The 23,143-nt window shown below is 36.4% G+C and overlaps 1 protein-coding gene across 8 annotated transcripts in view; it reads left to right on the top strand.

Annotated features, from left to right (window-relative positions):
- promL (prominin-like) overlaps nucleotides 1–23,143 on the top strand; it is a 407,308-nt gene that overhangs the window by 252,879 nt on the left and 131,286 nt on the right. The window lies entirely within an intron of this gene.

Below are 23,143 nucleotides of genomic sequence, written 5' to 3'. Positions count from 1 at the left end.
GCGGTATGTTGACGTTTTCATGGTCGAGGAAAAGATTGAAAAAGCGAAACGTAGTTGAGCTTTTTTAATTTCCGAGAACATGAAAACAAACATACCGCTCGTGTATCGTACATTATTTTGTGCGAAGATCGTTTATTACATACCTGAAATACGAATTTCTAATTAGTTGCAATGAAATCTCCATCTTGGTTTCTGTTTAATGACAACTTCGGAAAACCAAAATATCTTTCTTCAACATTGTTGCTATAAAATTTTTTCTGTGTTTACTATACTCCAGCAGGCCGTGATATACGTCTGTCCTTTCCCCCCCCCCCCCCAGTCTATAAATGCGAACTTAAAACAAACGGTAAGGTTATGTAATGATTTATTTTTCATTTTAATATTTTAACAATATTATTTATATAACATATTGCAGTAATAACATCGGCATCTGGAATCTTGTTGATTTTTTCACGGCTTCCTTAATGTTACTTGTATCAGGAATGCAATAAGTTTCGTGGAGTAGTAGACTTTACTTAATTTTTGCAAATATTTAAAAACAATAATTAACATTGCAATTTAGGTGAAATTGCAGTGGTAAGTTTCCAATTTATAATTATTACTATGTTAAATGTCTCTAAAATAATATGTTAAAAGCCTAAAGCAGTAAAATGAATGTCGCGCTTAAGCGGTAAGAAGAGGGAAATTGTTATGTGTGTTACGTTGGGAATACTGAATGTGGTATTTCACACTTACCGCGTATTGGTTCTGTGCGGAAAACAAGCAAATACGCACGATCTCGCACAAACATACTTTGGCCCGTTGCATTATGCTCCCTTAGTATGCGGCGATTGTCCAAGTCCGATAGGTGACCCGGGTGGCATTCGTGAAATCGACGCTGACAGGTGGACCATCCTGTCTCAGCCCCTGATAGTCAGCTGCCGTTTCGCGGACGAGCAGCCTGATAAGCCCCGGGGACCCGGAGCCCCAATCCCTTCCTGATTAGCCGACGTTGACAGGTGGGCCATTTTGCCGGAGCCTCAATAGAATCAGGTCCCATTTTGCGGACGAGTAGCCTGATAAGCGCCAGGGACCTGGAGCCTCAAGCCCTTACTTATCAGCTGACGCTGACAGGTAACATAATGTGGACAAAACTTATTTGCAAAAAGTTTTTTTATAATCCATGGGAGGTTGTAATATATTTTTAAAACAGTAATGTTATTCAGTTGTCTGATTCTAAGTACAGTACGTAGCAATTATGACATTAATCAAATGGTTTTGGCCTGAGAAATCCTTTGTATGACCGCGCAAAACACTGGGTAAATGTGTGGAAGCCCATGAGTTCACTTGAAATAGTGAAACGAAATGGATTAAAGAAGACATTTTGAGAAAGGAAATAAAACTGACTGGAAATCTGAGGAAATCTCCATGATTGCGTGCAACGTCTATAAAGGAATTAGTTTAATGGAATTAGGATAAATAAATACAAGTTTTTGTGGAATCTAAATGTCTGATGAACGAAATAAGATGAGCTATGACTATGAATCCTTCAATAATAATAATAATAATAATAATAATAATAATAATAATAATAATAATAATAACTGCTTTTCTTATTCGTAATTATTACTGAGTCGGTATGATGGGCGACAATTGAGATGGAAAGAAATTTCCCCATTGTTTCCGCGAAACTGGCACATGCCACAGGAATTAGAGTCCTGCAAAGCCGGTTCTGAATATTATTTTAATTTTACAACGATACTGAGCGCCTAGCTGTGTAGGCAGTGTGCAAAGCTCTTCCACCACGCGGACTGCCGTATTATTCGGTTTACCGAAGACTCGATTTGTTTCGCTCTCTTGTGAGAGTACGGCTGCGGCTTTTGGATATAAAAGGCAGATCACGTCATTCAGCCATCCAGATATTACCTATTTTCGAGATCAACAACTTCAGCGTAAAACTACATCCATCAGGAATTATATTCTTTCTTAAAACTGATATTCTATGTTCTTAGAAATGACTTCTTAATGAAATAATGTATGTGTACTTATAGTAGTTAAAAAGCAATGTACAGGTGATTCACGAGGATTTACCGCCACTTACGGAGCTTATTTCCGAAGACATTCTGAGCAAAATATTCATGTAAGCATGTGTCCTAATCTCAATAATTTCAGAGTATGTATGTATGTATGTATGTATGTATGTATGTATGTATGTATGTATGTATGTATGTATGTATCTATGTATCTATCCATTGCCTACCCACTTCACTTGTGTGATTCAGGATCCGCATATTGCGGTTAGATGGCAGGACTGTAACCCATTTTCAAGTTGCACACCACTTCGGCGGACCACGCTGTGCATGATATATCTGCAGTGCTTGGTAAAAGTGACATAAGTCAGTTTCCACAAACCTTTTTTAATAATTTATTGACAACTTACACTGGTTTATGTCGATTTGATTATTTTTTTTGTATGAATTATTGTAAAGGGAGAAATACTTATGTATTTTTTCCAAGCGAGCAGATGTTGCGTAAGTTGTCAATAAATTATCAAAAACGCTTTGTGGAAACTGACTTATGTCACTTTTCCCAAGCACTGCAGATATATCTGTGAAGAGTTATATCGTGTGTTAGGGTGAGCGTATGTGTAATGTAGGGAAAGAGAGAGGATGGCGGTGAAGATGAAGGAAGGAGGGGAAACTGGTGGCCGGCACTTAGCCTACTCCTGTCGAATAGCACCAAGGCTTAACGTCCCCGTCCGACGGACTTATGTATTCTCTTCATATGCACTACGGAGAAATTTGGGATTTAAGCCAGGCATATTGATGCAGAATCTAGTGATTGAAAGTTGTACACCGCCACCTCTTCTAGTCCCCAGATGTATAAATTTTACACGAGAATTTCTGATCCCGCCGGTAATCGAACCCGGACCAGGTAGTCTGGAGGCAGACGCGCTACCACAGAGCTAACTCGGCGAACTTCGTCAGACATTATAATGTACAAATAATGAGTGATTAAAGCGGCAACTTAATAGTATTTGAACTTCGACTGTTGGAAAACAATATGATTGACTCGGGAGAAAAGGTATATCAGTCTTCTTTGCGCTAAACTCAGAGCTCGCAGTCCATCAGCGATGATAGCGACTCGATAATACCCTTGCCTTGGCATAATTTCTGCGATAGGCCTATTGGTCAACGCAGCAATACGTCAAAATCGAGTGTGCATTTGCGAAGCAAATTAACAATTGCATTAATGAATTTGGAACATATTTTCTACGGATGGTGAAGTTATAAGTGTGTCAAGTATGTGATTAGTTGGTGAATTACGAAAATAAATATTTCATACCTCAGCACATCAGTGCAGCGCTAACACAAAACCGCGTTGTTGAAGGCTGTTGTTGGACAGAAGAGAATGCTCTACTTACAGGGGCATTTTCAACTTTATGCCGACAATTGAAATTCTCATTTGATTTGTATGAAGTCTTTTTTGATGCTGCGGGGACCGTTCAGGTGCGGCCCGGACGAAAAGTTACGAGACAAACTTGTCCAAGTAAGGCCCGGGATGTTTTATTACATGGTCCGTGTGCGGCTAGACCTAGATTTTAGCAATTAACTCTGCTCATGGCGTAATATATATATATATATATATATAAATAATATTACAGCTAACTTTATGTGGTTCACTGTTTTGCCGTAAGTAGTAGAAGCCAACAAACAAGTAAAAACAAGATAATCAAAGATACAAATAGAGAGATACAAATTATGGCACTACAGCAGAACTCAATCACTAGGCTACAATTCGTAAATACAATTTCATTTAAGTTTCTACCAGTGTAAAAATCGACATATCTTTCACCATGTCATATGAAAAGTTCAACAAAAAAGACGAAGGCTATAACTTTACAAACTATTTTTAACTATACCAGTAACAAATTGTACACACCTGATATTACAGTAGCCTATCCCACTATAGTATAGTGACTATAGTAGGCTATCGATAGCAATAACTCATATTTAGTAATGCATTGTTAGAAGCAATCCTAAGTATACAAAATTGTATCGCATAGTTATTTACCAATTGCTTCAAGTTGTTATGGTCACAGCAACGAGTTATTTTTCATCACAAACGCCGTACCCTACATGATAAAGCTATAAACTTTTTAAAATGCTCTTTTCCGAGATGCCTCACATGACCTACATGATTTTCACAGTGTGTCAGAAGGGTTACCATGTTTGTTTTCATATGTTGGTAAATTTTATATCTATAAGTACCGGAGTCCAAACCTGTGGAGTAACGGTTAGCACGTCTAGCCGCGAAACCAGGTGGCCCGGGTTCGATTCCCGGTCGGGGCAAGTTACCTGGTTGAGGTTTTTCCCGGGGTTTTCCCTCAACCCAATATGAGCAAATGCTGGGTAACTTTCGGTGTTGGACCCCGGACTCATTTCACCGGCATTATCACCTTCATCTCATTCAGACGCTAAATAACCTAGATGTTGATAAAGCGTCGTAAAATAACCTACTAAAAAAATAAGTACCGGTAGTACGAAAAAGAGAGCCACCGGCGTAACTCAGTCGGCTGAGGCACTTGCCTGCAGATCTAGAGTTGCACTCGGGTGCGGACTGATTACCTGATTGGGTTTTTTTCCAAGGTTTTCCCCAACCGTAAGGCGAATGTCAGGTAATATATGGCGAATCCTCGGCCTCATCTCGCTATCACGAATGTTATCAACGCTAAATAACAAAGTAGTTGAGACAGTGTTGTCAACTAACCAACTAAAAAGAAAGTATGAAAAATATTTGTTCAAAGCTCCTTCAAGAATTCAGTTACTTAAAAGCATTGTCCCAGATATAGCCTTGCCTCCTCAGTCCATTTTAACAAGATGGGGAACGTGAATTTTAGCAGCAGTTTAGCAGCTTTCATTTTCCAGATTTTAACTGCATTTTTCTGTCGGTACTATTTATTTTCTTTATTTGATATTTTCAATACTTTATCAACGTGCCATCAGTAAAAAAATATGTGTTTATTTTTACTTTCAATGCTTAATCTAACTATATATTTTTTAAATTTTTTTCCTAGGCAAAGGCGTCTTAATGAGGAAAAATCTAAATTTCTTCATTTCCATAAAAAGTAAGAAAATCTGTTTATATGTCAAAATAAACTTCAATTTCTCAGCATCAAAATAAACCATGATTTTAATCATTGGGTGAAAGGGTTTCGGAGCTACAACAGTTTAAAGTTGCTAATTTTATGAAAATACGATAAATTAAAATATTTTTAATTTAAACACTATGAAGTTCTGATGCCTCAAACTTTGCACAAAGCATTGTATCACAGTTCTCTACGTACAAAAGAAGTTTTATTATATTTAGAAATTGTAAGGTCAATTTTCTCTATATTTCGGTCGATTTGAGATGGAATAGCTCATTTATACGTCATAGATTCAACATATGCTAACATTTTACGTGGCCAAAATGATGTCCAACATTTACAGGTACCTAATACACTTCAAACGTTGTCTGATATTGTCGCTAACAATCTGTGTATTTTTTCCTACAAAAAATGTAGGACAAATATTGGCATATGAAGAAAACATGCGATCTGTAGATTTAAGTTTTGTTGATCTTATTGTGTTAGATCAACGACGATAAAATAAACCTAGTGCATAGGAAATTGCAGGTGTTTTTGTCTCCGGAGATGGTGAGCCACCAAAATACAGTTACGTTGTGCATATGGCAGACAAGGGGGACCGACTTAGGTAAGCCTTCACTGTGATCTGATTATCCCCTACTCTTCACTTACGACTCACAGTTGCAACATAGTGCCTCACGCCAGGAAAAACAAAATCACTAGAATTACTTTATTTCAATCTGTATCATTTCGGATTGCTGTTCATAATCATTTCTCACACATTGACACAAGTTAATCAAGCAATATTTAGTAGATCTGTATTGTTGGATGAAAGCGCAAAGATTACAATTCCTAAGGAAAAACCAGAAGACATTGCTTACTGATAAAATAAAATGCCTGTAAGATCTTACAGTTTCCGGATCACTTTAGCAAGATAAAATAAAAGGTGTATAAGATCTTACAGTCTCCCGATCACTTCAGCAAGATCTCTTAGCAGGAAGAACAGTCATTTTGCCCTCTACAATATATTACAAGCCAGTTCACGACACATGCAGCAGCTATACTAAGATGCTATGTCTATATACTTATTAGGCCTGTCATTATTGTTCGAATCATGGCAAACCTGACTGACATTTTCTTAACTCTCACCTGCAATCCGCAATGACCTGAAATAGCTACTGCGTTACTCCACATGAAGAACCCGCTGATCGTCCTGACATTGTTGCTTGCGTTTTCGCATTGAAACTCAAAGAACTGAAGATGGATATGTTCAATAAAAAGTATTAGGCATAAATACCATTAAGAGAGAAGCTTTGTAAAAGAGATATTCTGACAGGTTGCACTTCATTGAGTTGTTACGTTGTTTTTAATGTTACAGCTTCCGTAGATTATTTTTCATTACTATAAAAGCAAATAATTCTCAAAATTCCTGGTATTATTTCTGGAAATTATATCTGAAAAAAAAAAAATATATATATATAGTCTATATATATATTTGAACTTCTAATGAATTTAGTATGCAGCATTTGTTGCACAAGCCACCAGTTTAAGTATAAATATATAGAGCCCGGATGTTTAGGCGTTTATTTTGGTGAAAATAGGCAGGCATATAGGCACTAAAATAGTAAAAATGGGCAGTGAAATAGGCATTTATTATTCATGAAAACAGACAAAAGTAGATAAATACTTAATAAACTATCCCATACGACAGCGTTGTCAGACACAGCCTGAACGAAACGGAGCGGAGCGCTCCACTATAACTCGTTGCGAGCTCCGGTGCTTCCACAGACATAAGCAAGTTCACGCTCCGACTGGACGTCTCTAGCACCACAACCGGTTTCGGAGCTTACAACTCTGACACTACTGCCATACGGTATTCACTTTCCTTGGTTACATGTCACAACAAGATGCTTTTTTAAGTTGTCGTCATAGTGAGCCGCCTGTCAGAGAGAACGTTCTTCATGGTGGAAAAAGATCTTTCTTCTTTTACTGAAGTGATTGGTGCAAACTTAAAACAACTTATTTCAGAAGGACTGTCTCTACTTCCTTTCAGAGATCGGGAAAAACCGACTGTGTATTGTCTCAAAAAGAGGGGTGTGAGAAGGGATTAGAGACTTCAAAGTACGCATAACTTGTGCGTGCAAGCGACAACAGTAACGGGAACTGGAGACTTGCTTTTAACACTTCCCTCATCACCTTTCTTTCGCTGGTAAACCCCGAAGTGACCTGAGCACTGAGGGTTATACTGTTCAAACATCTTTGTTAAGTGACATGAAAGATGGAATCGGTAGGGGAGAAAAGTTTACGACTTCTTCGAAACATATGCATTTTACTGGAGAATAAGATTCTCAGCAAATATTTGTGTAAAGTTAATATATATTTTTAATTTGTACAGACGTCCTTTTTTGTTTTTTTATATATAATTTATGTGCGGTTTATTTTAAATGCATTAAAAATATATAAAATGTACAATAACGACGTAAAATGGCTAAAAAAAAGGCATTTAACTTAAAATAGGCAACGGGAGCTAAAATAGGTAAAAAGGGCAAAATAAAAATTGGGCCTATCGTCCCCAAATGTGTGGAAACGTGTTTATCTCTAATGGGTCCTTCATACATAGGCTACACTCAGTTTAAAAAAGGCATTTTGCCTAAAACCCGGGCTATACAAGTAGCCTATATTCACAGATTATAATTATAATTTCTATTGTGGTAAGCGTGCCGTCATCCATTGGACCTGTATGAGAAAATTCGATGCTCGCGAGCATGCGATGCGGATGATACTAATGCCGATACTGATCAGTGGGCGCTTATCTTCAGAAGACATTTAACATTGTCTCTGTACTACAATTTGAATTCTGCTAGCGTAATTATAATACCTCCGGAAGCGATTTCTGTCAGTGCTGTTCACCTGCACGTGCGAGGTTATCAGTGAACTCTTGTTCGTGCCTGCCTGTGCTGCGGTTCATGACCCTCACGTGCCTGTCTCAGGGTCGTTATACCGATACGATAATTATACAACTTTTTGTTTCCGTTGCTTATGTATTTGTTTTGTCCGCATCCTCTGTAGTTATACACATCGTAGTAGTAGTAGCAGTAGCAGTTGTTTCTACTTCCGCACTGTTATTTAGTATTACAACAAAAGGAATGTGTGTAAAATAATAAATAACTAGACTTCGAAGCTCAGGCACATTTACTCTCAAGTTGAGTACACACAGTACCTCTGCAGTGGTCAGACTTCCGGCCTGTCACGCAGCAGGTCTGGAATTTTTCATTGAAAAATCCATAATGACACTTGTGGCGGACAAGGTCATAGTTGGGGTTTTTCTCGAGATTCTTCCATTTTTTCCTACATTAGGCATCTACATTATTCCATCATCATTTCATAGCAATCCCCGATCGCCAGCTGGCGACGCACGGAGGAGGCTGGCCTAGAGACGAAGGGAGGGTTTGCTGCTCGAAACCTAGGTACGCAGCGAACCTTGTGTAGTCAACCGGTGTGAGTTTGGAAATGCGCCTAGCTTGAGAATAAGCGCAATAGATCTTAACAGGTCGCAGTGTTGGGCCATAGTGCCTCCCTCTCCTGTAAATTCCATTCCATTCCATAAGTACACACAGAATAATACAGTGTTTACAAAACAGCTGGCAAGGTAGTCCTCTCCCCTCATACACACATTGTGTCATTTAGATGGGGCATTTGTAATACAAACCTAGCAATGAAAAAAAATTAAACGTTCGCCTGAAGGACAAACGTAAATATTATGTAGGTCAGAATACATTGCATTAAGACTGGTTCACAATGACCCGGGAACGGAAACGGCAATAATGTTAAATACATTTATTTTAAAATTGCCGTTTTCGTTCTCGTTGTCGTTTCCGTTCCCGGCTTATTGTGAACCAGCCTTGATTGTCTCTCGGGTGTAGAAACGTAATATTTCTCTTAGGTCTATAAACAGTCATACAGGGAAATATTATTTATACAAACGTACTTAGCAACGATTTTAATAATAATAATAATAATAATAATAATAATAATAATAATAATAATAATAATAATAATAATGTATTATTAGAATATCAGAACACATTATTTGTAATTGTACATAAATTACAATATAAGAAAACGAAGCGACATAACAGATCACAGAAATAGACTTATCTGAAAATTAAATCACTATAAACGAGACAACATTTATATTCATTCATTTCATTCACTCATAGTTCTGTTCTGCCCAAGAGCAGGTATTTCACTGCAAACCCAGATTTATCCAATCTTTCATATTTTCTGTCATCCTCTTTGTCTCTGCATATGATCAATATTATATTTATGTCGTCTATCATCTAGTATCTTATTCTGCCACGAACACTTCTCCCGTTCACCATTCCTTCCAGTGCGTCCTTCAGTAGGCAGTTTCTTCTCAGCCAGTGACTCAACCAATTAACTTTAAGGGTGCTATTCATAGACATTTCGCTAGCCCGCGCTACGAGCGTGCTAAACAGGATTCATATCATATCATATAGCTAACACTGGTTTATGAATACGAAAAACGTTAGTTCGCTGATCATCCGCCGAAAGCCCGCGCTAAGAATGTCTGTGAATACGGCCCTTAAACATTAGAAGAATATACATCTTGATTACACAACTTTTAACATTATATCACTTCGGAATATGTATTATATGTCTCTCTCGTGTTAAATTCTATCGTACCTGGTTAACATGTTTCGCCCTGTTAGGGGCCTTCTTCAGAACTGTTATGGGCCTTCAGAATTCTGAAGAAGTTCGGTATGTTACACATAAGTCTCTCAATAGATGGTATTTAAATATATACAAGAAAATAATGAAAACTTGAATATCAAATGAATTGTGAAAATTAAAATCTTCAAGCTTCTTGGCGAGTTCTGAATTAACTTCCTTTCAGATACGTAATACGGACACCGACTTTATCGAATGAAGTTGTTTTTACAAAATGAAGTAGAAAGCAAAACCTAATTATTCAACTTCAAAGGTGACCGATGTATTGGAGTAAAACTTACGGTTTGCACCTCCTACTTTCCATTCTTGTTCTTAGTATATAGAGGCACTAGCAAAGATGTGAGACTGGTAACGAAAGTGACCCTAGTTCGAGACCCGTTTAATTTTTATTTTCTTTTTCTACGCTCAGAATTGTGACTAATTTATTTCATATATTTAAGACAATAGCGCAAAGTAAGTATTGCTTATTTTCTTAATGAAGTTCCTTACTGTGAGCGATTAGACTACTATTTGCGTATTGGAAATTAGGTAAGTAACCATTAGTGCTATGTGAAAATGTGTCATACACACACATTTTTATTTTATAATGAAATCAACTGGAAAGTAACCGCTCTCTAGTAGTGACTTTTTAGTCCATTATTTAACGACGCTGTATCAACAAATATATTATTTAGCGTCGATGGAATTGATAATAGTGAGATGGTATTTGGTGAAATGAGGCGTAGGGTTCGCTATGGATTACCTGACAATCTCCTTACAGTTGAGGAAAACTTCAGAGAAACTCAGTCAGGTAATCAGCCCAAGTGGGAATCGAACCCACACCCGCGCGCAGTTTCGGAGCAGTTGACAAATGCGCTATCATCTGATCTACGGAGGTGGCGCTCTCTAGTAACACATATACTTCTATGAACATGGGATTCGGTGACTCTCCTTTCTCGGAATTAGAGAAACTTGCCTTTAAATGTATAGAGTGTATTGTTATGTTACAGTTAAGGCTCTGAATTAGGCAGAGAAGCAATATCTGTCTTCCGCTGCTATTTTAAACATACTAGAACACGTCCATAAATATATTACAGTGCTCATTCTAAATGTAGAATAAACGTGTCTCAAACTCGGAATCTCTTCGTTAGTAGCCTCACTCGGAATGTCTTCGTTAGCAGTCTCCAACATAAGCACTAGAATCGACGGAAGACATGCACATTAACTGGAGGCAGATCGCAACTTTCTCTACCAATAACTCAACAAGGACATTAGTCTTGCAGCCGATTAGAAGCAGTAATCAAAATCGGTCCCCTCTATTTGTAGGTTAGCTCGTAACTTTTAAAAGAAAAGACAGAATTTGATCCTTAACATCCTTCGACATTTCAACGAGGCAAGATTTCCTGCCTGTGTCACTCATCGCTGTTAATACCATGCTATTGTTCCTGAATGATTTATGTAGTTTAAAAGCTGTCTTACCAGAAAGAGGTAACAACTTCCATTCATATCCTTGCTGTCTTTCCATAATAATAATAATAATAATAATAATAATAATAATAATAATAATAATAATAATAATAATAATAATAATAATAATAATCTTCCTGAACTTGGTGAGATTGCCAAAGACAAAGAATGTTAAACAGTAACATTTAAGATGTGACATTAAAAATGTCTTACAAGGAATTTGTTTACAATAAACTGAAATTTACAATAGATAATGTTTTACAATAATGAAAATTTACATACAAAAATAAAATTTAATGAGAAAATTCAACTGTAATTTGAATTGAAGTACAAGTGTCGCCGTAAAATCTGCAGAGAACCCTTCAAAACTATCATAGACATCTTTTTTAATGTTGTTGTTGGGACTCCAAATTTATGACAATGACACGAATTGTTTTGTTATGGTCCCTCTATATCCCTGAATTTACATAATGTTTTGTAATAAGGGATAGTTGGTTCATAAATTGCCCTTTTCTCTAGATTAAGGAACCTCCTTGTGTTCATTATGATGCGTCTCGAATCTGATGGTCGGATCCGGAATATAACCTTCTGTCTCTCCAGGTTTGAATGTTATAATATCAATACACCGAAGACTTTCGGTATCCGCTATTCCATGGACTTCTTCATAGGTAGTGTAGTCATTGGACTTAAGACATGTTACGATTGCAGACCTGATCTTGTGATGCCTGCTGTTACGAAGAGTTTCGTCAAATAGGCATGAATCCAAGACATGAGCCAAAGTTTCTACCTCACTGTGGCATCGCTAGTGCTGCTTATGATTAGGTTTTTCTCCGGAGCGGTTGTTTTTGCGCTTTCAATCGGAGACCTCCGGTTACCTCCGATTGATGCCGCGCAGGTTATATATGTGCTACGGCGCAGACATGCATTTTCCGCTGAGCATTCCTTTAATCGGATCAGGTTTGGAGTCCGCTGACGTCCGCGTAACTTTCAAAATAAGTGTGTAATTTTTTGTTGTTTATTTTCTCTTTTTTATTTACCCCTCTCTCTTTTTTCGGCTCTTCTTTTTTTCTTGTTTTGCTTGAAGTAGGGCCTACTATATCAGCTGACAGATTTTTTTTTTTAGTTTTGAAATTCGTAGTATATATGGAAAGGCGTATTAGTTTTATGTCATTGATTAAATTAATAACATTAAAATTAACTGAAAACTAACGCAGAAGTAAAGCTTTTCAGTAGCTAATGTAAACATTTATAATTTTCCTGGAAACACTCGTTTATTCACAAATAGTTTTTGTCAATTGTTATTCTAATCGGTTTAGTTTAACGTAAAATATATTAAGGGAGTTTCAGAATGGAACAAAAGAAACGTGTGGTGTGAATGGGTTAAAGTTTACTGTCCAAAATAATTTACTGAGATTCTTTACCAGACTGGATTGTGATCATTGTGTTAAAGGGTGTCAGTATTTGAACTGTCTCTTCTAAAACGCGTCACTCTTCCTCTGCCATAAAAAATATAAGCGGATATCAACTTAAGGATAATCGTAATTATATTATTACCACACGTTTCTTTAGTTTCAGAATGAAACTCAATATTTAAATCTAATAACTCAAGTTGCCTTTTAAATATTCCATATAAGTATGATTTTTATTGCCTCGAAAGTTACGTTTTATAGAAATTTCAAGACTTTTTTTGTAGATTGTGGACCTTTGGAACAATAGTACTAAAGCAGTTTTAAAAATCGTATCAAATGTTTTGCGTAATTTTAAAACTACGAAAACGATGATATCACTAATTAACCGTCAATGTATGTCTCAATGGTAATAATTTATTTTTGACAGCAAGTATGAGTACCACAACCGCGGTTCTTAATGTTAGCCTAAACACTTAGATACCTACATTTTAAAATTTAGACCTACTCAGAGAATCTATCTAACCTGGTCCACGCCATAGAGATTTCCAAATACGGGCTTGTTAGCGTCCTAGAAGCGTTTGGCTTTTCTGGCAACACAACCACCAGCTCATATTTCATTTCAAGTAAGCGGGTCATCACTGACGTTTGGAGTTTCATCTCGTAACAATATGCTGGATCAATCTTAGAGTGTCCTTTTTTGCTGAAATTCTTCTGCTTTTCAGTTTTTCATTCGCAATGTTACTCTGCACACAAAACCACGAAATTGTTTATTAGAACTTTTATACATAAATCAAAGTAAACACGCTTTTTAAAAGAGTTCAAAAGTGTTTTGAACAGTTAAATTTACTTACTTACTTTCTTCAAGTTCGCGTTTGTGCGATCGCTTCGAAGTACCGCCACCCTTAGAGTAAATCCGCCGACTAAGTTTACAGCGTGCGACTTTATTATTATCTTCAGCTAAATTAAAGAATTTCCATGCGACGGATATACGATTTGGTGCCATTTTATTCCACTCACAACTACCCTCAGTCCGTACGCGCCGGTCGTCCTTGAGCTCTACGTCCTCCAACTTCGCTTCGTTCCGAACCACCGCATCCCTCCGTATGTTTCCTGTTCCACCTACGATAGTACCGGAGATCACCGGTGGAGAGCTTTATTCGTAATCTCCGATTCCTCCGCGGTAGTAGTCACTCCGATGAGCAGCACTAGGCATCGCCTACAGTGGTTATTGTCTTGAGTTCTGCCTGGAACAGCGCGTACAGGAGCAACATTACCGGTTATCTTCAGCACATCTCTCCACTCGGAGCTAGAAAACCTTGTATGATGTCTGACCTAGCTGTTTATGGGAGTGAAGTCTTAATATAAGCTGACCTCTTTACTTTTTTGTGGCAATTGACACCATTTATTAAATTCTTCAAAGTACAAAATTTTCCTGAGTTTCTTTGAATCAATTATACCTCTTTTAAGTCTTAATGGTGTCTGGGGAGATCAAATTGTTACCTAGAGGTAACTTTACGAGGTTAGTTTTCAGTTCACTCTCTGAATCTCCTGTGTTAGCAATATAAAGTACTCGAGGTGCATTTAAAATCCATGTTAGCCACCGGCATAACTCAGTCGGCTGAGGCGTTTGCCTGCCGATCCGGAGTTGCGCTCGGGCGTGGGTTGATTTTATCTGATCTCATCAAAAGTTGACAACTGTTAATTTGTTGGACTGTCTCCCATGTAGTTCTAAATAGACCAAGGCCTTTATATTTACTGTCAGATTAAACTATTGAATCTGGAGTATCTATAGCTAAACATAGTATCTATTTCTTTCAGTATTGTTTTAATCATTTTATCTGCGTCTTGTAGGAAACCAATTTGAATTTTTTTCGAGAGGAATTGAGAAAAAGTGGTACATTAATATCGGACAGATTGAAGAGTTGAGGATTTCAAGTTTCTGATCTGAATGTAACCAAGGTGAAGAAGAAAGTAGATCCAATTTATTTTATAATTTTGAAATCATTTTTCGAGAGTCAAATATCATTACATTGGCAAAGTTGAGACCCAAGTACTTGATACATTCTTGTTCTGGAATGTATTTAATTTGGAAGTCTTTTAGAATTTCGAGGTTAAATCCGGACAATTTATCATGTTCAATAGTGATGGCTACGGATTTCCCTAAATCAATATCCATTCGATTTCTTCAAATCTTTGAAGAGCCATTTTTGTCAATTCGACAGCCGAATCTTGGTCTTTTCCGATTATAAAGGTGTCATCCGCGAACCCTAGGGCTGTTAATCGAGTTAATCCGTTAACTAAGTTTACCCATATGCATTCGCTATCTCTGTTTCACTTAATTCTTATAATAATAATAATAATAATAATAATAATAATAATAATAATAATAATAATAATAATAATAATGATAATGGCTTTATTTAATCTGGCAGAGTTAAGGCCGTAAGGCCTTCTCTTACACTCAACCAGGATTAAAACTTGCTTACATAGTTGAACATACAACTGGATCGGAATTACGTAATTACATACTGATACCATTTAGGTACATAATGAGATCAAAAGAGGTAGTTACATTAAAATTTACCTCATAAAATAAAAATAAACATAGTGGAATACATAATAATGTTAGAATCAAATATGAATCACATAAAAACTGAAGCCGAGAATTCAATAAAAAATGTACAAAGTAAAAATAAAAATAAATACATTAGTATACATATTAGTATTAGATTACAATTAAGTAGGATTTACACAATTAAACCAGAAACCGACAATTGAATAAAATGTACACAAAAATATATTAATAATAAAAAACAACACAGTGGGATACATATTGGTGTTAAGTGATAAATAAACACGATTTACATGATTACACAATAAAAATAAGAAACAAAAAAAATATAGTGGAATATATTCCATGAAATATTTGCAACGCGTTAGATCTGGCAACTCATCATAAGATATTTTTCTAATTTACATTTACAAGAAATTAAAGTTCGGCAGCCCTTGACCTCAGGCGGCAGAGAATTCCAGTGACGAGAAGTAGCAACAGTGAAAGATGAAGAATAAAGAGATGATGTGTGCGTGGTATTTCTAGCGTGTTATCATATTGTGACCGAGTATTAAAGTTATGATACCGAGAAAGACTGTAGAATTGAACAAATAAGTAAGAGGGAGCAGAGGTGTGCAAAATTCGGTATAAGAGAGAAAGGGGATGTAACTTTCTCCTCTCATTTAACCTGAGCCACAATAATTTATTGAAAGAAGGCGAAATGTGATCGTAGTAGTGGACATTACAAATGAAACGAACACACGCATTATGAACACGTTCCAGTTTCTGGGATGAATCCACCCTGAGCTGGGTAGTGGTATCTTTTTAATGAGTGGAGAGTGGAAAATACTTTCTTGCATGTGTGTTTGATATGCGTGTCCCAGGTAAGGTTAGATTCAAAATGAACTCTCAGGTTTTTTCAGTTGAACTGAATGGAATGATCGCTTTATTCAGAGTTACAGGAGGAAGGTTCAGCTTATTAATATCGGGGATTAATCTTTTATTCGAAAATAAGATAGCCTGTGATTTATATGTATTTAAGTTAAGTCCGAATTGTTGAGACCAAGATGAAACGGATTCGAGATCTTTATTGAGTCTATTAATACAGTCACTTAGTCTATCAGGACTGGCGGAAATGTATAATTGAACGTCATCTGCATAAATATATCTGCAATATTTAAATGACTTGGCGATATCGTTAATATAGAGACAGAAAAGCAGCGGACCCAATACCGAATTCTGGGGAAATCCTGACTCTTCTGTCTGTCAGGAGGAGAACCGATTATTAAAGACAACACGCTGCTGGCGGTCAGTGAGGTAGGAGTGCAACCAGGTGATAACGCTGTCAGAAAAAATTAACATTCGAAGTTTAGTTAGTAGTAGATCCATGTCAACAGAGTCAAATGCTTTGCTATAATCCAATAAAATTAATATTGTTGCTATCGTTTATCCATAGCCTCTCGTATATCTTCAGTTAAATTCAATAGAGCAGTGGAAGTGCTATGCCCGCTTCTGAATCCAAATTGGAAGGGGTCGATAATATTAAATTCAATCAGATATTTGCTTAATTGCTTATGGAGAATACGTTCAAGAGCCTTTGATAGAACGGGAAGAATGCAGATTGGCCTATAGTCTTTAGGAGATGCAGGTGTGTATACTTTAGGTATTGGACGCACTAAAGCCGTTTTCCAAAGATTTGGGTCGGTAGAAGTAATGATGAAAGAATTAAAAATATGTGTTATCACAGGAAGCACGATATCGAGTAATTTATTAATGAAAACAATGTTTATGTTGTCTGAGCCTTGCGCTGTAGATCTAGTGTTTTTAAGAGCCTGCCTAACTTCAGTATCTGTAATATTAGAGAAGAAAAACTTTTCGTGAGCAGGAAGAGGAATAGCTAAGAGAGTATTCATGGTGTCAAGTTTTTGTTGTTTATCAGGTTGTGAGATGGGTGGTGAAGCAAAGTACTGATTGAGTTTATCAAATGATATGTTTGGGATTTCAGTTTCTGTAGTTTTACTTCCTATTCCCATATCCCATGTAGAATATGGTCAGTGGATATAGTGTTGGTGATCATGGTAACACACCTTTAGAAATTTTTATTGGTCTGGTTTTTGTGCGGTTTATGTTCACCTGAGTCGTGTTGTCTTCAAGGAGAGTACTATTAACTCTTTTAGTTTTACCGGGGATGCAGTGGATGATAAAGATTTTCGTAAATGAGCGTGACCGATATTATCGAAAGCCTTTTTTATATCCAAGAACACTATATTGTGACATTTTTTTTTACTTTGGCTGACTGTAATACGGAACTAAGAAGAGAAGTAGGCCTATTTATTAAACATCCTGGTGATCTGGTAAAACCTCTTTGATGCTCTGAGAAGGATATGTATGATCTCAATTTAAAGTCTAGTGCTCGTTCAGTAATACGCCTTAAAACGGAGCAGAGCGTTATGGGACGCCAATTAGACATTTCATCACCGTACTTATATAAAATTATTGTTCGAGCCCTTTTAAATAAACTAGGTACTAAGGAATTTCGAAACATTCTTGTTGCAATATTAGAGATTATGTGTAATGCCAAATCGTCTTAATAGTTCTCATAAGGACTTTGTCAGGACCAGGGGCTGTATCGACGGCCATTTTCTTCGCAGCATCTGTGATTTCCTGTTTAGTTATACGGTTCTCGAATGTTTCATTTAGTTCTTATTTCTGGGCATCTGTAAGTTTACACTCATATGTTTCACGTGTACAATCATTTGGAGTTGGAAAAGACAGATATGAAATGTGCATCGAAGTCCTCTATGACATATACAAACTATAGAGTCATCATTTAAGACTTCACTAATAGCCTTCCTTCGTTGATTGTGGTATAGGAACTGAATTTCTTCGTGCTTATACTTATTTTTTCGTTTTTCCTTGTCCCTTTTAGATGCTCGCTGGGGATTCGAATGTTCCTGATAAGATCTCTGTATCTTATCATTTCTTTTAGTTTTCCTAGCTTCAAAATACTTGGTTGCAGCGTGCTTCGGACGGGGTAGGAGGTAGATAGATGCAGATAAGAACTTTGCAAAGTTTTCTACGGCTCTATCAAAACCATCATCACTTAAATCTTTAAGAAAGTATTTATTCCAAAAAATTAGGCCTTCTTTGTACGTATCTAAGGGACTATGCACTTGATTCTGAAGATAAGTATTTTGTGAAGCATTGTTGTCATATCTGTTTAGTGTGACTCGGAAGCTGATTGATTTCCCTATATTAATGTTAGTTGTGTGGATGGCGTCGGTTTGCAAGATTCTTGTGAGCTTGTGGATCACAGTCTATATAGTATTGGCGTTCTCAACCTGGTGCTCGCGAGCACCATAGTGCTCTTTTAATGACATTTGGTGCTCTCGTTATGCGAGTAAAAAAGTGTTTTCGAGTACGAATGCTCCTGGAGTCTTTCAATTGAAACTTTCTTGTACGAGGCGGATCAAATATTGTTCTTATCCATCCATTATATCATCTTATAGACCTAATAGGCCTTCTCGTATTTCTCGTGGTGTATAACCCCGTTTAATTCGATGTGGAATTAATCAGAAAAATCGAGATTATTCAAGAGAATAATAAGACTGCTCGTGAGGAACTTCAGTAAATAAATATCCAGTCCTTTTTAGCGCTGAAATATTTTTGAAAGGAAAAATTTAGAGCCTCAAAGGAATAGAAGATTCAAACATTCTCCAAATATTGCGGAATGTTTTTCTTAAAAAAAAGTCTATGTTTGGAACAAACTACCTAAGCGTAAAAAACTTTCTGGCTTATGAAATACCTCAAGAACAAAGCATGACCACAATTAACTACCTAATTCACATCTGCAGGACTATTTACGTGTAGCTACAAGTGACTTCTCCTTGGACATCACTAAAATTCTGAGTAACATTCAAGTTCAAGGAATATCATTACCCTGTATGAGTGTTTTAAAATTGTATTTGTTTATTTATTTAATTTATATATTCATATAAATCTAATAAGAACATATTCTATTTCATGGTGCTCGCTCTCTTAGTTTTAAGTGTGGGTGGTACTCACAATCTTCAAAAGGTTGAGAACCCCTAGTCTAGTACATACAGTCACGAATCTTGAGGTGATTTTTTGCATTTCTTGCGATACAATGCTCCAAGCGGTTAGCAACTAAGAGTACTAGGAACAATAGATTGTGCGATAGTAGCGATCCTAGTTGCTAGCAACTGAAATTTAGCTGTCATTGGATGCATATTCCCTACGTATTGAGCTTCGTGACTGTATATACTACACCGTGTTGTGGATGTGCTCTGCTAATGTGGGTTTTAATTATAATATGGTGCTTTCCACAGTGGAAGCATGGAGATGTTGTTTTACTGTTACTGCCATGAACTATATTAGGATTTTGATCAGCATCGTTATTTATCATTTTACAAGTTGAAGATGTACGTACTTTATATCATTTTCAGTATAAAAAATTGCATAAAGGCCTACTGTAAATTAACCATACAGATTAACTCATGGAAAAGATGAACTATCGCTATGGAAAATAAACAGTCATGACAGTTGAATATTAAACATATAGTTACTCGTAAATATAATTAATTATACATGTTTCCTCTTGTTATATTAAAAACTATTGCCACAATATCTTCTGGATTTAGGCTAAGCACTTAACAATTTGCCACTGCACTATACAGAAATTAGCCAAACAGCAATCTAATTTTGATTTCTGATGATGTAACTCGTTTATGTTTACGGTATAAAGCCATAAGATTATATTAAAAGATGTATCTTCTCCAATATGTTGCACAGATAAAATAAAAAATCACTAACGAATCGCTAAAAAGTTGTAAAGTTCGGGATCACGATATTCAAGACCATCTGTTCCTACTGAACAATTGACATGCAGTGCATGGATGTTGATGGAACTGTATACAGTGAAACGTTTATGGCCACCAAAAGTTCTTTAAGAAAACCAGTCGTTAGAGGAGTGATCGCTTAAAGGGATATATACACGTAGGCCTATATTTCATGGAAACAGTTCTACTAAAAATGGTAGCTTTTTATCGATAAAACCTTTCACCTTGTGTAACACAATTCACGTGAATTGAAGGATAAAGAATTTTTGGTAGTTGACGGCTATAAATCAGTGGGTAAAGAATCCTCAGCTGTTTCAGGGGTTTTAACAGAAGGTGGCTTTTTAATAGTATAAATTAATGCTGTTATAGGGTAGACCAGGGTAACAGTAAACACTTTTCACCGACTTCAAATATATTTCAACATTACACAACCTCAGTAACGGTAAACATGACAAAGAAACGTTGTGTTACTTTTAGATCTTTCTTTTCTCTGAAAATGGGTTGAAAATAATAAGGTTGACTTTTTTCATCTTCTAATTGCTAGTTTACATTTACCCCTTTGATAGGGGGTAATTGTAAACACCAGCTTTCGCAACGGGTTATCAGACACTGACCATTTTATGTTCTGTATCAGAAGAAAGGGCTGTACTTCTTCCAACTCCAATTTTGGTCACTGGTACATTTCGTCCCTTTAACCTATGATATATGACGATATAGGAAGTCACTACCTCTCCTGAGCTTCACGATAACTGTAGTTACTATTTTTCACATCTGTAACAACCCTCTCTAAATCCTCTACAGTGTGGTTCTTTCTAATATAATTTCTTGGCATTTTGATTACTGAAAAGTACGAAATGTAATCACAGTAAAACATGTTTACAATTATCCCCAAACAATTAAAACTATGAGGCAAATGTAAACACGTTACAATTTAATAAACTGAGGTTATGGGAGATCTCAAAACCATTGTAATAAATGTTAACTATTATACATTACTCATAAAAATAACATATTCTTAAAAAATGACACTGAACGTTTACTTAAAATGCCAAAAGTGAAAGTGAAGCAAAATTCTTTCTCAACTTTTTCTTGTAGACTCTTACAAAACATTCGTTCACAACTAAGCAGTTACTCCTATTTGCCGCCAAATTGCTTTATAGATTAGCCAACATGTTAATTTATATATTCCCCGAATTAAAATTTTTATATTGACAGTTTTGTATTTCTCACAGCATTAGTTTACAATTACCCCCTGTTTACAGTTACCTTGGTCTACTCTATTTGAATAACTATATAACAAAAATATGGTGCGCGCTCTTTATTACTGCTCAGCTTTTGATCCTTATTAATTGATGTACGCCATATGAGAGTATAGTTTTACAGTAAAACACGCGTATTTACTTTATAGGAATTCTGTACTAAAAATTCTGACATCAGGTTATCCACGAAGGAACGAATTTTATACATAGTGTTCCAAAAATACACCGATAAATTAATTGTGCTAGTAGTTACAGAGTAAAGAAATATGCCAGAGAAAATCCAACTGTCCTATTTTAAATGTTTTTCAAGTTATCATTCTGTGAATTTGTTAAAACCTAGTCCCAATAATGAAAGGTAAACAATCTCTGAAAGACTTAAAGAAGGGAATCTATATGTTTGTTTGTAGGAAAGGTATTTCCGGTGTTTTGTTTCTTTTCGTCCAAATGATTTCCATTTTTTTTTTCATAGATAAAATTATGTAAATTCAGAGTGAATAGGCAGTATATGGAGAGCTATTCTCGGATTCCATACGGCTAGTTAGTCGAACGATTCGATGCCAGGTAGTAAATAAATGTCCAGTACCTTTGAACGGTATGATGTACACCAACATACTAATCACAAATCATGTTTATTTTATATCTCAAGCACCGTTTGGGTTAGCAGATTGAAACCATTTGTTTTTGTGCTTTCTTTTTAAATTGAACTACATTTCAGAAACTTTTGTCAGTTTATTTCTGAGACACTCTGTATAATGGTTTTATATACTAGCGTAGGCCTGTTGTGGAACATGGTAGTGTATACGAATAGTGGCCCTTTGTTTTGATTCTGTGATTATTTACTTCGGAACAGTTTAAAGACTGGAAGTTTCACCGAGTTATTTCTTAAAAAGAGTAAGTAAACTTCTGAAAGGCATTCCTTGACCGGGTTGGACGGTGATATTAGAATAGACATGAAATTTACACATCTTAAGGATAATAGGACCTATTACTTTACTTCTTCTTCTTCTTCTTCTTCTTCTTCTTCTTCTAAGAAGTGTATCTGAATATGCACCGTCGTGGAGACGGGAGAGGGAGGAAGCATACTCGGCAACAGCCACGGATGCACGCTAGTGCAGTGTCTAATCCGCGGGTAAGAGACGCTAGCCCGAGGATGCACTGTGCTGTTGACCGCTGGTAGTGTTCCGCAACCGGTGTGCCTCCACAAGTTGAAAGGTGTGACGCGAACTTTTAACTATTATTGTAAGAAATTAACAAAATTAATTAATATTAAATTAAAATTAAATTCCTGTCTCTGCTGACACAATTAGCAGCCGAGTTGGTGATATGGCCAATGATATCCAAGATATTATGAAGGAGAAAATAAAGAGGAGTCAGAAGTTCTGACTTCAGATCGACGAGTCCACCGGTATTAGCGGTCACGCACAACTTCTTTCCTACATTCGGTACATTGATGGGGCTATAATTGCATTTTTTGTGCAAAGAAGTGCTCGAGCGAGCAACCGGTGAAGAAATATTTCGTACAATAATGAATTTGTGGTCCTTAATGAATTAACATGGGAGGATTGATTTAGCGTTTTACAGATGGAGCCGCTTCTGTGAAACAATTCGTGGCTAATGTACGTGAAGTATATCCTAATATACGGAGCGACCATTGTCTCATTCACCGCGAAACCATTGTTGCTAAATCTTTGCATCTCCTCTGAAAATTGTGATACACGAAGTAGTAAAAGTGAATATGTTATTGTCACTTTCAACTACAT

Source organism: Periplaneta americana, chromosome 12 (genome assembly GCF_040183065.1).
Source record: "Periplaneta americana isolate PAMFEO1 chromosome 12, P.americana_PAMFEO1_priV1, whole genome shotgun sequence".
Taxonomy (NCBI): domain Eukaryota; kingdom Metazoa; phylum Arthropoda; class Insecta; order Blattodea; family Blattidae; genus Periplaneta; species Periplaneta americana.
This window is presented reverse-complemented; position numbering and strand designations above follow the sequence as displayed.